This window comes from Struthio camelus, chromosome Z (genome assembly GCF_040807025.1).
Source record: "Struthio camelus isolate bStrCam1 chromosome Z, bStrCam1.hap1, whole genome shotgun sequence".
NCBI classification, from domain to species: Eukaryota; Metazoa; Chordata; class Aves; order Struthioniformes; family Struthionidae; genus Struthio; species Struthio camelus.
In genome coordinates this window covers 3,788,560-3,804,493 of record NC_090982.1, presented here as the reverse complement: position 1 = coordinate 3,804,493, position 15,934 = coordinate 3,788,560, and the positions used below count along the sequence as shown (strand labels likewise).

The 15,934-nt window shown below is 39.3% G+C and overlaps 1 long non-coding RNA gene across 1 annotated transcript; it reads left to right on the top strand.

Annotated features, from left to right (window-relative positions):
• Positions 1-233: 233 nt before the first annotated feature.
• Positions 234-14,157, top strand: LOC104140134 (uncharacterized). Its single transcript, XR_693221.2, has 3 exons — positions 234-310; positions 647-706; positions 14,091-14,157. It is a non-coding gene; the product is annotated as an uncharacterized lncRNA (long non-coding RNA).
• The last annotated feature ends 1,777 nt before the right edge of the window (positions 14,158-15,934 follow it).

The window sequence follows — 15,934 nt, the reverse complement described above, 5'->3', positions numbered from 1 at the left end:
GGTGAAGAACACTGAAAAATCAGCTAATGACCTTTTTATCTTCCTAAATTATTTAGATAAGTTCATTAGGTCTTAGGTTGACAATTCCTTGTAGATCTGTATATGCAAAGCAATGCATTAGTAACTTTTAAAAATCACACCCTTATAATTAAAGAGTTAGCAGCTTAATAGGTAAACTTATTATTACTATTGTTATTGTAATTTTTCCTACCATTTCTTTCTTTGTTTCTCCTCAGATATTCAAGTCCTTCTGGAGGTGAGGGAAGAGTGAATATTCACCTGACCTGCAGAACCTGCTGATATATTCACTGTAAAAATAATTTTTTAAAAATTCGTGTTGTCATTCCTCAAGTTTAGTAATGATAAAATCATTACAGTGAGATGATGGTAGATATTAACAGATAGAAGGAAGTTAGTTTAAACAACAGATGTTTATGAAGAACTGTAATAACTGAAGAAAACGCACACCCGTGATACACTTATTCATTTAGCAGGGCCAGCCTTCTCCAGTTAAAGAGCTTTACTCTAAGCTTTGACACTTGGTAAAAGAACATAGAAATCAATATTAATTCCACCTGTGACTAAGTGAGAAGTAAACATGCTGCTTATTTTCATCTGTCTGAGCATGACCCATATCTCTTTGCAGGTATAAAAGAAACCTTTAAAGGTGAGAATTGGACAGCACAGAGTTATTGGAAAGTATATGGTGAGTGACAACTTATTTCTATTTCCACTTTTGGTATTTGAAATTGGTGTCTTGTAAATACAAACTGAATTGGCAGCATGTGGGTGGAGAGGGAAAAGAAATCCAACCTAATATCCTCTGTGGGAATTGAAACAATGCACATTGTAATATGTTTCTTGTTTCAGTTGTGTCTTTTAATGAATCTATGTAATTAGCAGCATTAAATCATTATTACTTGAAGGGATTTCATATTAAGTGACTTTGTGCTATGAAGATTGCTTTAGCAAATATATGTGATTTGAACATGAAACATATTTAGTTTTTGGGCAGGATATTAATATCATATTTTTCTGATTGGTAAATCAGAGAAACTGCACACAGTTCTTAGAAGAACTTTGTATGGCAAATCAAATTTTAAAATCCTCCTCTTTCTTCATTTATCCTTGTATTTAAATGCATAATATTTTAAATAGTCATTATGGTTTCCCTATAACTGTACTAATGCTTTCATTTTATTATTACTATATAGGAATTCTCAAGATGTAAATTATGTCACGTATTACTTGGATCGTTAATAACATTTTAAACTAAAATTGCAATAATTTAGAAAAACTTTTACTCTTATTGTGGTGCTGTTCGGTAACCTGTTGTGCCTCACTCATTTTGCATGGTAAGGCTGTGTGGCTCATTGTCATGTGAAGTAAAAGCACCAGTGCTCAAGGCTCCTGTCATGCAGCAAGCTCTTCTTAGACCTGGCATCACAAAACATGTGTCTGTCTAAGCCCAGAGTATATATCATTATGAGATTGTTATGGAGTTAGAGTGTAGACTTTTACAGCAGAAATACGGAACAGTTAGCTGTCCAACAACATAATCTAAGATTTATATGAGTATTAAAAATGAGAGCGAGAGAAAGAGAGAAGGCTTTGCATTTTGAATTGAATTACTTGGCAGTGCCTCCTTTATGATTTAACAAAAAATATTCTGATAACCTTAATGAATTTTGTTCAAATTGCCAGTGTAGCCAATGATAAAAAATACTTGTTAAAACGCCACATATGACTGCAAATTCACTACGTTAGGTAATGGTGGAACAGCATCTAAGTAGACAAACAGCACAATTAATTTGTTCACTTCTGACCATCTAAGCCTGTTTTAGCAAAGGAGAAACTTCTGTTTAGAATATCAGAGTTATCCTCTATGTCTTTAAGAAGAAATCTACAAGATTATTCTAAATTCCAGACAGAATGGTCATGAGACAATGGGGAAAGAAACTGCAGCTTAGTGTGTTTTGAAAAGGAAAATAACATAGTCATATTTTCTATGCAAAAATATGCAAGATACAAAGTAAGCTTCTTGAATAATCTAGGAGATTTTGACTGTATCTAAAAGAATATCATATAAAATTTATCATAAAACAGCCAAAAGAGAGAAATAGATGGTGAAATCATGGCTCATACTGTTCTGAATTACTCCTATAAAAGGCAAATACAGATTTTTAAAGTTTGTTCTGCACAGAACTATAGCTCAGTGTTTCTGATTCCAAATAACTGAATCAAATTTAAAATTTTTCGGCTCTGGTAGAAGGTTACAAGGCATAGAACAGCAGGCTGAATGAAATAGTACTATTCAGTCTTTGGACCTCAGAGAAAATCCTCTTACTCTGTAATACCTTTCCCAACCCTTTCCCCCGGTTAACAGAAGTTTCCCAAGCTGCAAAAATGAAACCAAAGCTCTTTAGGGCAACAGCAGTTAAACAGAGCCTGGTGGCTGAGGGTCGGGGTGGGGGAAGAGCAAAGTTTAGGAAAACAAAAAATACTTAAATAATTATTTGAAATAAGGGATTTTTTTGTGAAGCGATAATATATGGGTATGAAAATGGCAATTTTTCTACATACATATAACCAATTGTAAAAAAGGCAAGTAGTCCTAGTTCTGGTTAAACATCAGTATTAGCGGTGTCTCTTGGGCAGAGAAGTGCCATAGACAACATCCTTCATACAATCTAAGCAGGAACGTAATGCTCAGTATTCATCTACGTTAGTAAATAAGTTTTGATCAGGAGCGCATTTCTAAGCAGATCTTCCAGTCATCCCACCTACTCTGCTGTGGGTCACATCATAGTGATACTGGAGAGATCTGGAGCTCTTTTGGCTAGTGGTGTCCCCCAGGGGTCAGTCCTGGCTCCAGTCTTGTTCAACGTACTCATCCGTGACCTGGAGGAAGGCACAGAGTGCACCCTCAGCAAGTTTGCTGATGATACTAAGCCAGGAAGAATGACTGACACAGCAGAAGGCTGTGCTGCCATTCAGAGGGACCTGGACAGGCAGAAGGGTGGGCGGAGAGGAACCTCCTGAAGTTCAGCAAAGGCAAGTGCAAGGTCCTGCACCTGGGGAAGAATAATCCCATGCAGCAGGAGAGGCTGGGGGTTGACCTGCTGGCAAGCAGCTCTGCCGAGAAGGACCTGGGAGTGCTGGTGGACAACAAGTTAAGCAGGAGGCAGCAATGATGTGCCCTTGTGGCCTGGAGGGTGCGTTAGGTGGTATGCTGGGGTGCATTAGGCAGAGTGTTGCCATCAGGTGGAGGGAGGTGATCCTGCCCCTCTCCTCAGCCCTCTCCTCAGGCTGCCTCTGGAGTCCTGTGTCCAGTTCCAGGCTCCCCAGGACAAGAGAGACATGGCACTCCTGGAGAGAGCCCAGCGGAGGGCTACCAAGATGGTGAGGGGACTGGAGCATCTCTCCTCTGAAGAAAGGCTGAGAGAGCTGGGCCTGTTCAGCCTGGAGAAGAGAAGCCTGAGAAGTGATCTCAACAATGTGTCCAAGTATCTGAAGGGAGGGTGTCAAGAGGATGGGGCCAGCCTCTTGTCCGTGGTGCCCAGTGACAGGACGAGAGGCAACGGGCAGAAACTGAACCACACGAAGTTCCATCTGAACCTGAGAAAAAACTTCTTCACTGTGAGGGTGACAGAGCATTGGAACAGGTTGCCCAGAGAGGTAGTGGAGTCTCCTTCGCTGGAGATATTCAAAAGCCGTCTGGATGTGATCCTGGGCAATATGCTCTAGAGGTCCCTGCTTGAGCAGGGAGGTTGGACTAGATGATCTGCAGAGGTCCCTTCCAACCTCAACGATTCTGTGATTCTGTGATTCTTTTAATTTAGCTGAAGTATGAGCTACAATAATTCATTTTATTCACCTCAACTGCTAATGGACATTCAGCACAGAAGACCACTTTCAAAGACCTTCTACCACCTCATATTGCTTACAAATGTAAAGTTAGCCTTAGTTTATTAAATTAGTGATTGTTTTCTCTCACTATTTGGCAAAGCCTTGCTGGTCCCTGATGTTACACATGGGAACCACTTCGCCATGTCCTGAATAGGAATGACAGTGTCCTGTTTAATCACTTTATCTGAGATATATTCATCTCTCTGTCTGTCTGACATTCTATCTGTATATCTATCTACATAAACCATAAGAGTATTCAGAATGAGTAAGATCAGTTGTTCATGCTGCACATACAAACCTGTTCCTTCTGAGCTGCCCTTACTACTGGTGAATGGTGGCACACTCCTTTTCCCTCTGAGAGCTGGCTGCTTCTTGACCTGGAAGTGGTCTGGATCTCTTTCTCTTTTCTACCTCAGGAATCACTAGTGTTTCTATGTGTATGTGACAGATCATGCTGTATGTCATGAAGCTTCTCCTCCTCGGCACCTCTTCATTTTAAGTTGACCTTTTTGAAACTAGTTCTGTCCAACTCTTGCCAGGTTGTGGTTGGTATGGAGTTTGAAATGGCTAGCAGTGTAAAGCTGTTACTAAATATGGAGATGTATCTGAATAATTCAAATGCAATGTGCAGACCTGAAGATACTGCTACTCTTTTACTCATGTTTTGGGAAGAGCAGGGAGGTGCCTTTTATTTACACCCTACTCCCAGTTTAGTGCATTCCTAATTTATATGTTTTAAATAATTTATCCAATGATACCATAACAAAAGCTCACATAGCAGTCTGACCTATTCAGCAAGATAAAACATTATGGTTCCTTCCATATTTATTATTACAATCTGTGTCATGGCCAAGGATGATCTTTAGAACCGTATTTTATTATTTCTCGATAAATGACCACACTAAATGGCAAGTCTAATAGCAAATTTGAAGCTCTGAAATCAAGGGGGAAGGAAACACTAAGAAGCAGTGGCAGGAATTATGTGACTGTACTGCGCATATAGTGATCATATTGGAAGAAATGTAATCAAGGCAAACACCACACTCTTAATTTGACACAGACTTTTGGAAAAATCTTAGGATGGATATTGAAAGAGTAATTAAGCATCTGTGTGCAGTCGCAGGGCCATGATCTCATTGCAGTTGCAGAGACAAAGTGGGATAGCTCACATGACTGGAGTGCTGTCATGGGTGGCTACATGTTTTTACAGGAAGGAGAGGTGGGGGAGTTGCCCTCTATGTGAGGGAGCAACCAGAATGCAGGGAGCTCTGCCTCGGGGTGGCTGAAGAGCAGGTAGAGAGCTTCTGGGTAAGGATTAAGGGGCAGGCTAAAATGGGTGACACTGCTGTGGGGGTTTGCTACAGGCCACCTGATCAGGAAGAGTCGATGAGGCCTTCTACAGACAGCTGCAAGTAGCCTCACAATCACAGGTCCTCGTTCTCAAGGGGGTCTTCCACCACCCTGGCCTCTGTTGGAGGAACAACAGAGCAAGGTACAAACAATCCAGGAGGTTCCTGCAAAGCACTGATGATAATTTTCTGACAGAGGTGATGGAGACACCAATGAGGAGGGTGTGCTGCTGGACCTTGTCCTAACAAAGAAGATGTGGTTGGAGATGTGAAGGCTGGGGTCAGCCTTGGCTGCAGTGACCATGAGATGGTGGAGTTCAGGATCCTGCGAGGAGGAAGCAGGGCAATGAGTAGGATCACAGCCCTGGACTTCAGGAGAGCTAACTTTGGCCTCTTCGGGGACCTCCTGGGAAGAATCCCATGGAATCAGGCCCTAGAAGGAAGGGAGATCCAGGAGAGCTGGTTAATACTCAAGCATCACCTCCTCCAGGCTCAAGAGCAGTGCATCCCTCTGAGGAAGAAGTCGAGCAAAGCGGGCAGGAGACCTGCATGGATGAGCAAGGAACTCCTGGCAAAACTCAGTCATAAGCAGGAATAGGCAGTAGAAGGAGGGATAGGCCCCTTAGTAGGAATAAAGAAACATCATTTGAGTATGCAGGGATGAGAGCTGGAAGGCCATTTGGAATTAAATCTGGCAAGGGATGTCAAGGACAACAAGAAGGGCTTCTTCAAATACATCAGCCACAAATGTGGGCCTGCTGCTGAATGGGACGGGTGCCCTGATGACGATGGATGCAGAGAAGGTAGAGTTACTGAATGCCTTCTTTGCTTCAGTCTTCTGCTAAGGCCAGCCTTCACAAATTCCAGACCCATAGTCATTGCTGGTACATGGCATTTTTATATTGCTATCAGTGCCATCTACAGGTGTATCAGCTGTGTATCAGCTACCATCTCCTTTCTGATGCTTATCAGCCTATAGTGTAACATTTTACATAATCTTTGCAGATGTTCAAACAACCACAGAACTTTAAAGGCAACAAAAGAGAAAGGAGGCCAGTGTCTTGCTGAGACTCTGCTGAAACGTAGCCTAGAAGATGAAGAAGACTGTCCTTTTTCCAAACCATAGCAGGTCCTGTGTGTACGGATCTTCCCAGCATGTAAATACTTAATCTAGTTGTCAAGTATATTTGTAGATAATGATAATCAATTGAAAAACCTGCCTTTCATAAAATCAACAAAATGCCTGCTATTTTAGCCAGGGGGATTTTTTGCAGGCTATACCAAGGACAGTTTGATGTAATACATGCTTTTAAATTCATTTCTCATGTCCCCATGTCACAAGACAATTTTATTCAGATTAATTTAAAAATTTCTAAAAAATATTGACTAAAGGAAATATACTTCTCTCCTTTTGTTATATGTATGAAATAATATTCTTTATACTGGAAGACTATAGTCTGCATTATGTCTCCTACATCTTCTCAAAAAACTGTCCATTGTTCACACTAAAATACAAATTTCATCTGAATTTGATTAATAGTTGTAGCACAGTACAAATATTCTTTAAACTAAGCCTGCCATTAAAGTATGAACTCAGGATTAAACATTTATTATCCAGTTATGAATTACTGTATTAATGTGTTTTAACCTTTGGCAATATCAGTCTAGAGGAGAAAGTTAGTACTTGAGATGAAGGATGGTACACTGACTTTTCAAAAAGAGGGACTGTAATATTATCAGCTGTGCTGTAGATGGCCTTGGCTCAACTTCTGATTGATTGTGCACATAATCCTTAGACACAAACTTTTGACTAAGTTTGGAACTAAGATTGGATCCAGCCAGAGTGTCTCCCTGAAACCTGCTTTACAAACTTTGCTAGGTTACATCTCTGATTGATTGTGCATGTAATCGTCAGACATAAACCATTGACCAAGTCTGGGACTAGGATTAGATCCACCGGTGTCATAGTAGGACCCTTGTTAGATTGAGAGTTATGTTTTAAACCCACAAAAAAGGCTTTATTTGTAATTTGTATGTTATGTCAATCATATTGTCCCTTATTTGACCCTTAGCTAGTTCATGGTTTCTTTATAGGACTTTCCGCCATTATGTTATAAAACCATTGGTGGGAAAGTGATATGTGATCTAGTGGGCTATGATTGTCAATCAAAAAGAATATTCCAGAAAGAAGGCAGGCTTAAGCACTAGTTTTCAAAGAGGTCCGCAGTCTTTTCTATGCTAAGGAGGATCCAAAATGGACCAATAGAAACGTGGGCCTGAGTAAGATTTGACCAGTAGTGGCATCCTGTTGCCTGTGGTCACAATGTGGCTTACCTACAACAGGACCATGCATCCTAACACTGCGGGGACTCTCTTGTCGGCGACACAGAACAGAAGAATGCACCTGAAGTTAAGAGCTGAAATCACGAAGACCGGTGCATCGGGGGGAAGAAATCTGATGGTCTTTATCAAGACCCGAAGACACTGGGCTGCCCCTCTGAGGGCATTCCCCAGTTGAAAACTGCTCTACCGGAGGCTGCGGGATAGCCGGCAGATGAACAACATCAGCAAAGCCAGCCTCCAGAGACTTGGCGCACCCCATGCCTGACCTGGGATGCCAGGCTAGGTATTTGGGATCCCCACTGCTACTGACCATCAAGCAGTGGTTAATCCGTGGACACGTGAGTTTGAATCTGGAAGTGCAAAGTGGCACGCCACCTAGTGTGGTCTGCTTGATATTAGGGCCTCTGGCTACGAAGCAGCACAGCCCTCCCTCCCCCTTTTTGAGCGGTGGCCTGCTTTAACTTAGGAGCTTATGCTACACAGTGGCGCACCCTCTGGTGTGGCCTACTTAGAATACAGGTCTCTGGATATGGAAGCGGGCATCTCACCTGGTAATGGCAGCATTCTTCCCACATCATCACCTCGCAATGTCCTACCCGGAAAGTGAATATGTGTGTATTTGTTTACCATCCTCTGAGCTGGTGTACATATATACATAAAGATGTAACCATTTCTCTTTTGTATCACTTTTATTAGGCTCTAAGTTTCAAGTATACAAATGTAAATAAGTTAGTACATTGCAGTCATTATATATTATTAGCAATATGTTGTTGTTGTTATTGTTATGGGTTGTTAATATTTTAAACTTTGTGATTTTATCTATCAGTTGACCTATCATTGTAAGCTCCTTTGTAAAGGATACTTCTATACTACTACCCGAACCTTTCTAAAGTACAGAGTCTGCTGGATTACCCAACCAAGACAAAATGCCTATCAGCTGGTTTGGTGGATGCCTCCCAGCACAGCTGGGACCATTCTGAACCTCGTGACTCCATGGGAGCGTCTCCTTGACAGCTCCTTAATGCTGTCGCCTGACCCTGTCCTCCACACAGTAAATTACCTGGCTGAACCTTGCCATTCAACCCTTGTTAAATCACTGTCTTATTTACTATTGAACTTTTATTAAATCGCTATCTTACCTCAATAAAACATATTACTGCTTCTCTCTTATGAGTGAAGTGCATCACTCCCCGCTCATCTGTAACAACAGGGTCTTTGTATGTCCCCAGTTTGGCTGTAGGAATGCTATGGACTGAATAAGAGGACAGTAAAGTGGGTGGAAAATTGGCTGGACCAACAGTCAACATAGGAACAGGTTGCCCAAAGAGGTTGCAAAGTCTCCATCCTTGGAGCTATTCATAACTCAACTGGACATGGTCCTGGGCAACCTGCTCTAGGTGGCACTGTTCTGCGAAGGGTTGTTGGTCTAAATGATCTGCAAAGGTGCCTTCCAACCCCAACTGTTCTGCCATTTGTGAACAGGCTCCAGAGCAAGACAATTTCTAGTTAATAATGCTGTCCTTCAGGGGCTGAGACCAGTGCCGATGTTGTTTAAAATCTTTATCAATGGCTTGGACCTTGGGCAATCATGAGAGTGGAGCATGTATTCTGTGGAACTTCAACAGGTTGAAGAACTCAGCTTCAATAAATCTCATGAACCTCAACACAGACAAACTGTAAAGTCCTATAACTGGGACAAAATTTCCCTATAATGTAGGTTGAGGATCAACTGATTAAAAGGCAGCTTAGCAGAAAAGGACCTTGGGATTCTGTTAGACAACAAGTTGACAGTGTGTCCTTGCAGTATGCCCTTGCAGTGAAGAGAGAAGGGGAAGGGGAGATTATAGTGCTATCTACAGCTACCTGATAGGACAGGAGAAGACAGAGTAGACTCTTCTCAGAGATGCATAGTGGAAGGTGAGAAGCAACACACTTAGGTTTCAGTAAGGGGAATTCTGAGTAGGTACTGAAATTTCTTTTCCTAGCTGGGTAGTCAAACACTGGAATCAGTTACCCAAAGAGACAGTGGAATATCCATCCACAGAGACATCCAACCCTCAACTGGACAAGGCCCTGAGAAACTTGAGCTAAATTAGAGCAGACAGTGGAGGTTCCTTCCAACCTACTGTTCTATGACTCTGTGATATCTTTGTTTCTCCTCTTACAGCAGTTTAATTTCCAGAATTCATCAACACTAAGAGTTTCTTTCTACCCACGGGCTTTCTTTTGTTAATCATAGCTTTAATAACAGTGAGTCTGCATATATCATTTTCTCTTCTAGCCTGGGGGGATCTTCTTTACTAGGGTTTTCAAACCTTTCTTAAATTATCCACTGAACCTCTGTAAAGTACTCCTGGAAATGGAAGATCTATAAATATATATCTGCCTATCTATATCAAGATATATATACAGGCATGAGAATTGAGACAATTTTTAAAATGACCACAATAACTTTTATAAAAAGAAACACTGTCTTTTACATGAACATATTAGCTTAATACAAGCACTAATAAAATCAAAACCAATGAGATTATTCTTAGAACAGTAGTTTCCAAGTGAAGTCCACAGACCAAGCAAGTTAAGATAACGGAAAATTACTGTTTTCCTGATACTCAGTAAATAATCTGAGGATATGGGTGAAAAGTAACTCTCATTTTTCTCTTTCATTTCATGACAGTTCTCCACAGTTTATAAATGTAGGATCTGTAGCAAGAAATACCACTGTCCCACTACACCTGAGGGAATTTTTCACGTGTTTCTTGAAACCAGTCATCATGAAAAACATATTTACTGTTCATTCCTACATCATTTGGACCCTATTCCAAGGCTGCGTTAAGACTAATAACTAGTTGCTTGGAATTAGAATTGAAATAGAACAGTAAATAGAATGTGTTAGACCTGGAAACAAGATAGATAATTTTAAACACTTGATTTCTTGAACGAATATTTCTTAATTGATGATTTTTTAGCTGTGTGCACTTTACTTCAAGTTTCCTTGTAAGGAAGGACAGATTTCTTCCTTAAGTTTCCTTCATTTTACTTGAAGTTTCTTTCCCTTCCTGTTTTTACAAGAATGAAAAGAATGTTTTTTCTATATCTTTATTTTTCTTTCCCAAAATGCTAGTTTAGGACTACAAGTAATAGAATTCTAGACAGTTTTACGTTTCAACCTATATCAAAGTCACTGAATGGATTTATCTTTGCAGTGTATTTTTTATTGTTATTTTTTCAATTTCTCTCTCATTTCATCCGTTATTCCAGGATGAGTAAAACAAGATGAGAAAAAAACAGCCTGCTTCCTCTGAGAGCATAGTATGACCGGAATAAATAGAAAAGCTTCTGTATATTACTTTATTGAGGTCTAAAATGATATAATCAAGAAAACACCAGACAGTAGTTGGCATGGTAATGAGGATGGCTCTACTGACTTATTTCATACAGAACATAAGCCATGTCCAAAAACAAGGAAAAATCCGAACAACCATTTAATTTCACAGTCTGTCTGTCTGAATATCTATTTAGTTGTAATAACGTCATGTTCTTATCACAAATCCTGCTATCATCTAGATAGATGGTAGGAAAAATATGATCAAAGTGAAACCTCAGCAACAGATAGACTTTTCAGAAAGTTTTTGTGGAAAAGATCTTCCTTCTCACACACCAAACCAAGAGCTTAATGAAAACTCTGAGTTCTGCTGCAATTTCCACATAAAAAGGTGGAAAATCATGACATCTCCTACCTGCCAATTGCTTGCCCTTCCTTATCTGTAAAGTGATTAAGTGAAATATATTTCAAAATGGGTCACATAAACCATGAGGGAAGCTCAAACAGACTATTGGGACAGATAGAACTGTTTTGTTTGTTGAGTGTAACAGTGGCAAAGGCCAATGAATAGTGGTAATTTTCAAGTATATTTTTGATCTTTACAAGTAACTGCAACTTGCAATGATCCTTGAGATGTACATACAGAATCGCATCATTCAAAGAGCCACATAGACTTGCTGTTTAGCTAGGGATGATCGTTGCCTTCAATAACTTTATTTCGTATACACAGATTAGGATGCTTGCCATTGCAAAGGACTGGAATATCATTGTTTCTGCCAGAAAATGAATATGAATCAGAATTGTACAGAAAAAAGAAAATCTTTCTACACATTTGTAAAAATGTACTGTATTTCTAACTACCAAATGTGGTCGATGGTCTCTTACATCTTCTCCCAAAATAAAAGTCAAAGTAAAAAGGAAAGTAAAGCTCCCATCGGCTAAAATGAGTGAGACTATATCATGCCTGATTTCCTTTTCCCCCGTAGCTCTTCTGCAGAGAAAATATATGTTTAAAAATAAACATTTTATGATATTTATTTTAGTTATGTTGATTTCTCTTCCAATCCAAAAAGCTGCTTAGCTCTAAAATAACTCATGTTTAAGCAACACTGATCTCTCTGTTCACTGAATAAACTACACAAAGGTTGAGAAGTCTGCTGTTTATTACTCTTGCGTAGTGCAATGTGAATGGGGAAGAAGGTACTTGCACTTTTACATCTGAGATTCCAAATTACAGTAGCCTACATTTCTGCAGCCATCCTTGATATATTTGGCAACTGTTCAGTCATCATCAGACTTCCTTAAGTAAGCAAGCTCAGTGTTTAACTTCCAGTATTTTCTGTGGATTCGCTACAACTATTTAACACCCATCTTAAATTGTAACGCCCAAAACTTTTCACAGTACTTCGGAAGAGAACACAGTAGTAAAAAGGGAAAGAATACCTTCATATGACTTAGAGACAATACTCATCCTCATACATGTGCAAGTGGACTGGGGGCTCTGCAACAATGTGCCACCTCTGGTTTGAGTTCACATTGTATTTTATTTAAATCCTTTAGACCTATTCTGCAACCACAACTTTGTAAGAGCCTGAAAGTGAAACTTTGTAGACTCTCTCAATTTAGTTTGATCTGTAAATTTAATAAACAGTCTGCATTCTATCTTTCATAACACTAATGAAAATATTGAATATCAGAACTCACTATGCTCTTCTCTTTTGATTATGAACCACGGATAATAAATAACTGTATACAGGTTTCTAGCCAATGTTATTCATAATGCATTCTATATCATGCTCTTCACGGTCATTTGTCAGAATATGAAGTCTGAAAGTAAAAAAATCCTGACCCAGTCCACAAGGCAGGTTAGCTTGTCACAGAAAGAAATTAGATATGTCTCACGTAATTTGTTCTTCAAAACACTGCGTTGCCTGTTGCTCTTATTTTTCCCTTCTTTCCTCTGTGTATATTTTTATTCTTCTATTTGTAGGTACTAGCAAATAATAAGAAGTTCTGGCACCTTTTGGGGAGCCAGAATTAAGCAGACATGTCAACAGTTTTCCTGTTCCTGTTTTTCAAAGATAGCTTTGCCTTTCACTAGTTTGTTAATTTTTACTATCTTAATCATGACTTGCAATAGTGATCACTGATGTTTTGGAGCTTAGGTTTAGCTGGTAATGTATAATTTATGACAACCCTCTTGTCATGGTTCAGTGTGATCTCTCAAATTACAAGCCTGCATACTATGCAAAACAGACTTTATTTTTATGAGCTCATTAAGAAAAAAACAAGCAAACAAGAAAACAAGAGGTTAATCCCTTTGCTGTAGACCAGCCTAAATTGTCAGTTCTCTAGTTATTTAATTCACTAGTTTGCTGGTTCGTTAACTTGATAATTTGTTAGCATTGCGTGCTTATGAGCAAAACGGTTACCTAACCAATGGCAAAAGCACTCATCCTTCCTCCGCCATTGTGAAGCTGGTGTCCTCTGTGTTGCTCTGGAAAGCATGAGAGCCTCAGCAGTCCAGCTGCTGGTGGATGCACTTCAAAGGCTGTCTGGGTGGGCAGACCTATTTATGCTTTCTAGCTTGAAAAGTTTGGTCTATACAATTCCTATTGGTTGCTTCAGTCACTGTCAAGGATTTACTTAATTCCAAAGAGTTTCAGGTGCTTATCAGGTGCTAACAAGCAGCTACTTATAAAGCGGCAAGACAGCAGACTTCATTCTTTGTTGTCCTTGAGTATCTGGCATACAGTTGCTGTCATTTTGGCCTAATGTTGCTGTTCCCAGCAAGCATCAGGCACGAGCTGTGTGTTAAGGCCCACAGCCTGAGCAGGAGTTGAGTGAACAGTCACATCCACTTCTTAGTTTGTTAGCTCCCCATTTCTAGTTCCACTTTTTTTATAAAGGCTTCTCCCCCATATCGCTACTTCCTCAGAAACGTGCCTCCTCTTTTCTCCAAACATAGATTTATCTTGATGAAAAGAAAAGCAGCCATATTTGTTCACAGCTGTGCAAACCTTCCTCTGTCTCACCACTCATATGAGTGCTGTAGTTGGGCTACCTTTCCTCCACATTTTCCCTCATTGGAAAATGGAGGGGGGATGGAATGAAAAAAAGGCTGATATAAATCCTTTTTTTTCTTTTTTTCTTTTTTTTTCCAGTGAAATCATTCAACGTCATCCAGAAGAAGACAAAGAAACAATGGGTGAAAGAAAGCATCAGCATCTCTCTTCCTTATAGTGACCTGAATACCATAGAAGTTCAGTGACTTGTCCAAGGTTTTCTTAGATCATTGACAGTCCTTAGTACAGAGCTTTCTGCTACTGGACCACCCTGGACCACTCGTGCAGAGATATAGTTTCCAGTCCTTAATAACATCATGCAGAGCTCATGATTTATAAATAAATAAGCAAATAAAATTCAAGGATGCCTTTTAAAAGTCTTTCCTAACAGTTGTTGAGGTGTCCATAAGAAACGATCTGTATGATTTCTCTACTGCTACTGTGAAATTGTATATTTCCCCACATTCACCCTCACCAGAGTAGCACAGAATGGATGTCAAGGCATGAAATGAAGTTTAAACAGTGAAAAACTATTTCTTGAAAAAGAATACTCATAGAAAATGTTTGTCATTATTCATATTTAATACACTGTCTACTTTCAGAAGGTACTGCAATTAGAAGTGCTGTAATGATAATGATTTCTAATTCATAGTATGAACCTAATAGAGCATAGTGACTGTTACAGTTGCTAGACTGGTACAATTGATAGACAATTGTTAACTGTCAGAGCGTAAGATTATCTCCAATGAGATAAGCTTTGAAATATTAAAGAAGATGTTTTATGAATGTAAAACAGCTTCCAAATATTATGGAAGAAACTAAACTTTCATGACTTTAATTCTGGGGAATATAATTGCAAAATTGTACAGGAAAAAAATAAGAGTTAGAAATGTCATATAAAAAGTCACCATTTATGCATTGTCCATTGCAATAGCAAGTCAATAAATGAAGTTTCAAAGTATTTTAAACACTAGATATAGCTCTTCTTTCTTGCAATATAGTCACTATTCTGTCAAAAAGTAAACAGAAGATGAATGACTCTGAACAGATAGAAGTTAGAATGAGTAAAGCAGACAAAGGTACTTAGCCTTAAACAAAGATATTCAGGGTTAAAGATTATGCTAGCACAAGAATAAAAGGATATATATCTAATGCTAATGGATTTTGTTTCTCGGCAATAAATAGTAGAATAGTCTTCTACAATGGGAAAACAAAGAAAATACAAGTAGGTTTACCAAGCAGCGTGAAAAGTTCAGGAAAGTGCAAGTATTGTAGTATTGCTGACTGCATCTATAGGGCCTTCCTACTCCTACACTAAAACCCTTGAAGAGGAACTTTTGCAGGATATTGCAAGAGACAATAATCATCATAGAATCTGGGACAATGACACCTGACTTCAAACTAGTCACAAAGACCACATTATTACTCTCTATTACTGAGGAGTACCTAGCCTTCAAGTACGAGAGGTAAAAAATGAATGGAGAAAGCAAAGGAAGAGAGGTAGACTGGAAGCACATAAGTGGTTTCACGTTTTGTTTTATTTCAAAGAAAGTAATGTTTCCCTTAGACTTCACATGCTTAGCCTGTGAGAGGGATGGATATCAGTGTGAAAGGGAACATTTAACACTCTCCAGTAAGGAAGGATTAAACAATAGAGAGTTTGAGAGAGATCCATCTTGTAAAGATTTGATACCAGGTCAGACAACTCTATACTTTCAGAAATAAAATGAGTTAAGCTCCTAAAGAAATATATTCAGAAAGAAAAAAGGTTCCAGAAAAGTAAAAACATTGTTAGGCATTATAGCTTCTAACTATGAGACCTAATATGAAGCAAGGACCTCAAAGAGGGACATTCACAAAGTAACTGTTCACCTCCACTAGCTCTGCATCATATAGACCCCATCCTCTGAGTTTATAAGAGAAGGGATATTGATGGTTATAGG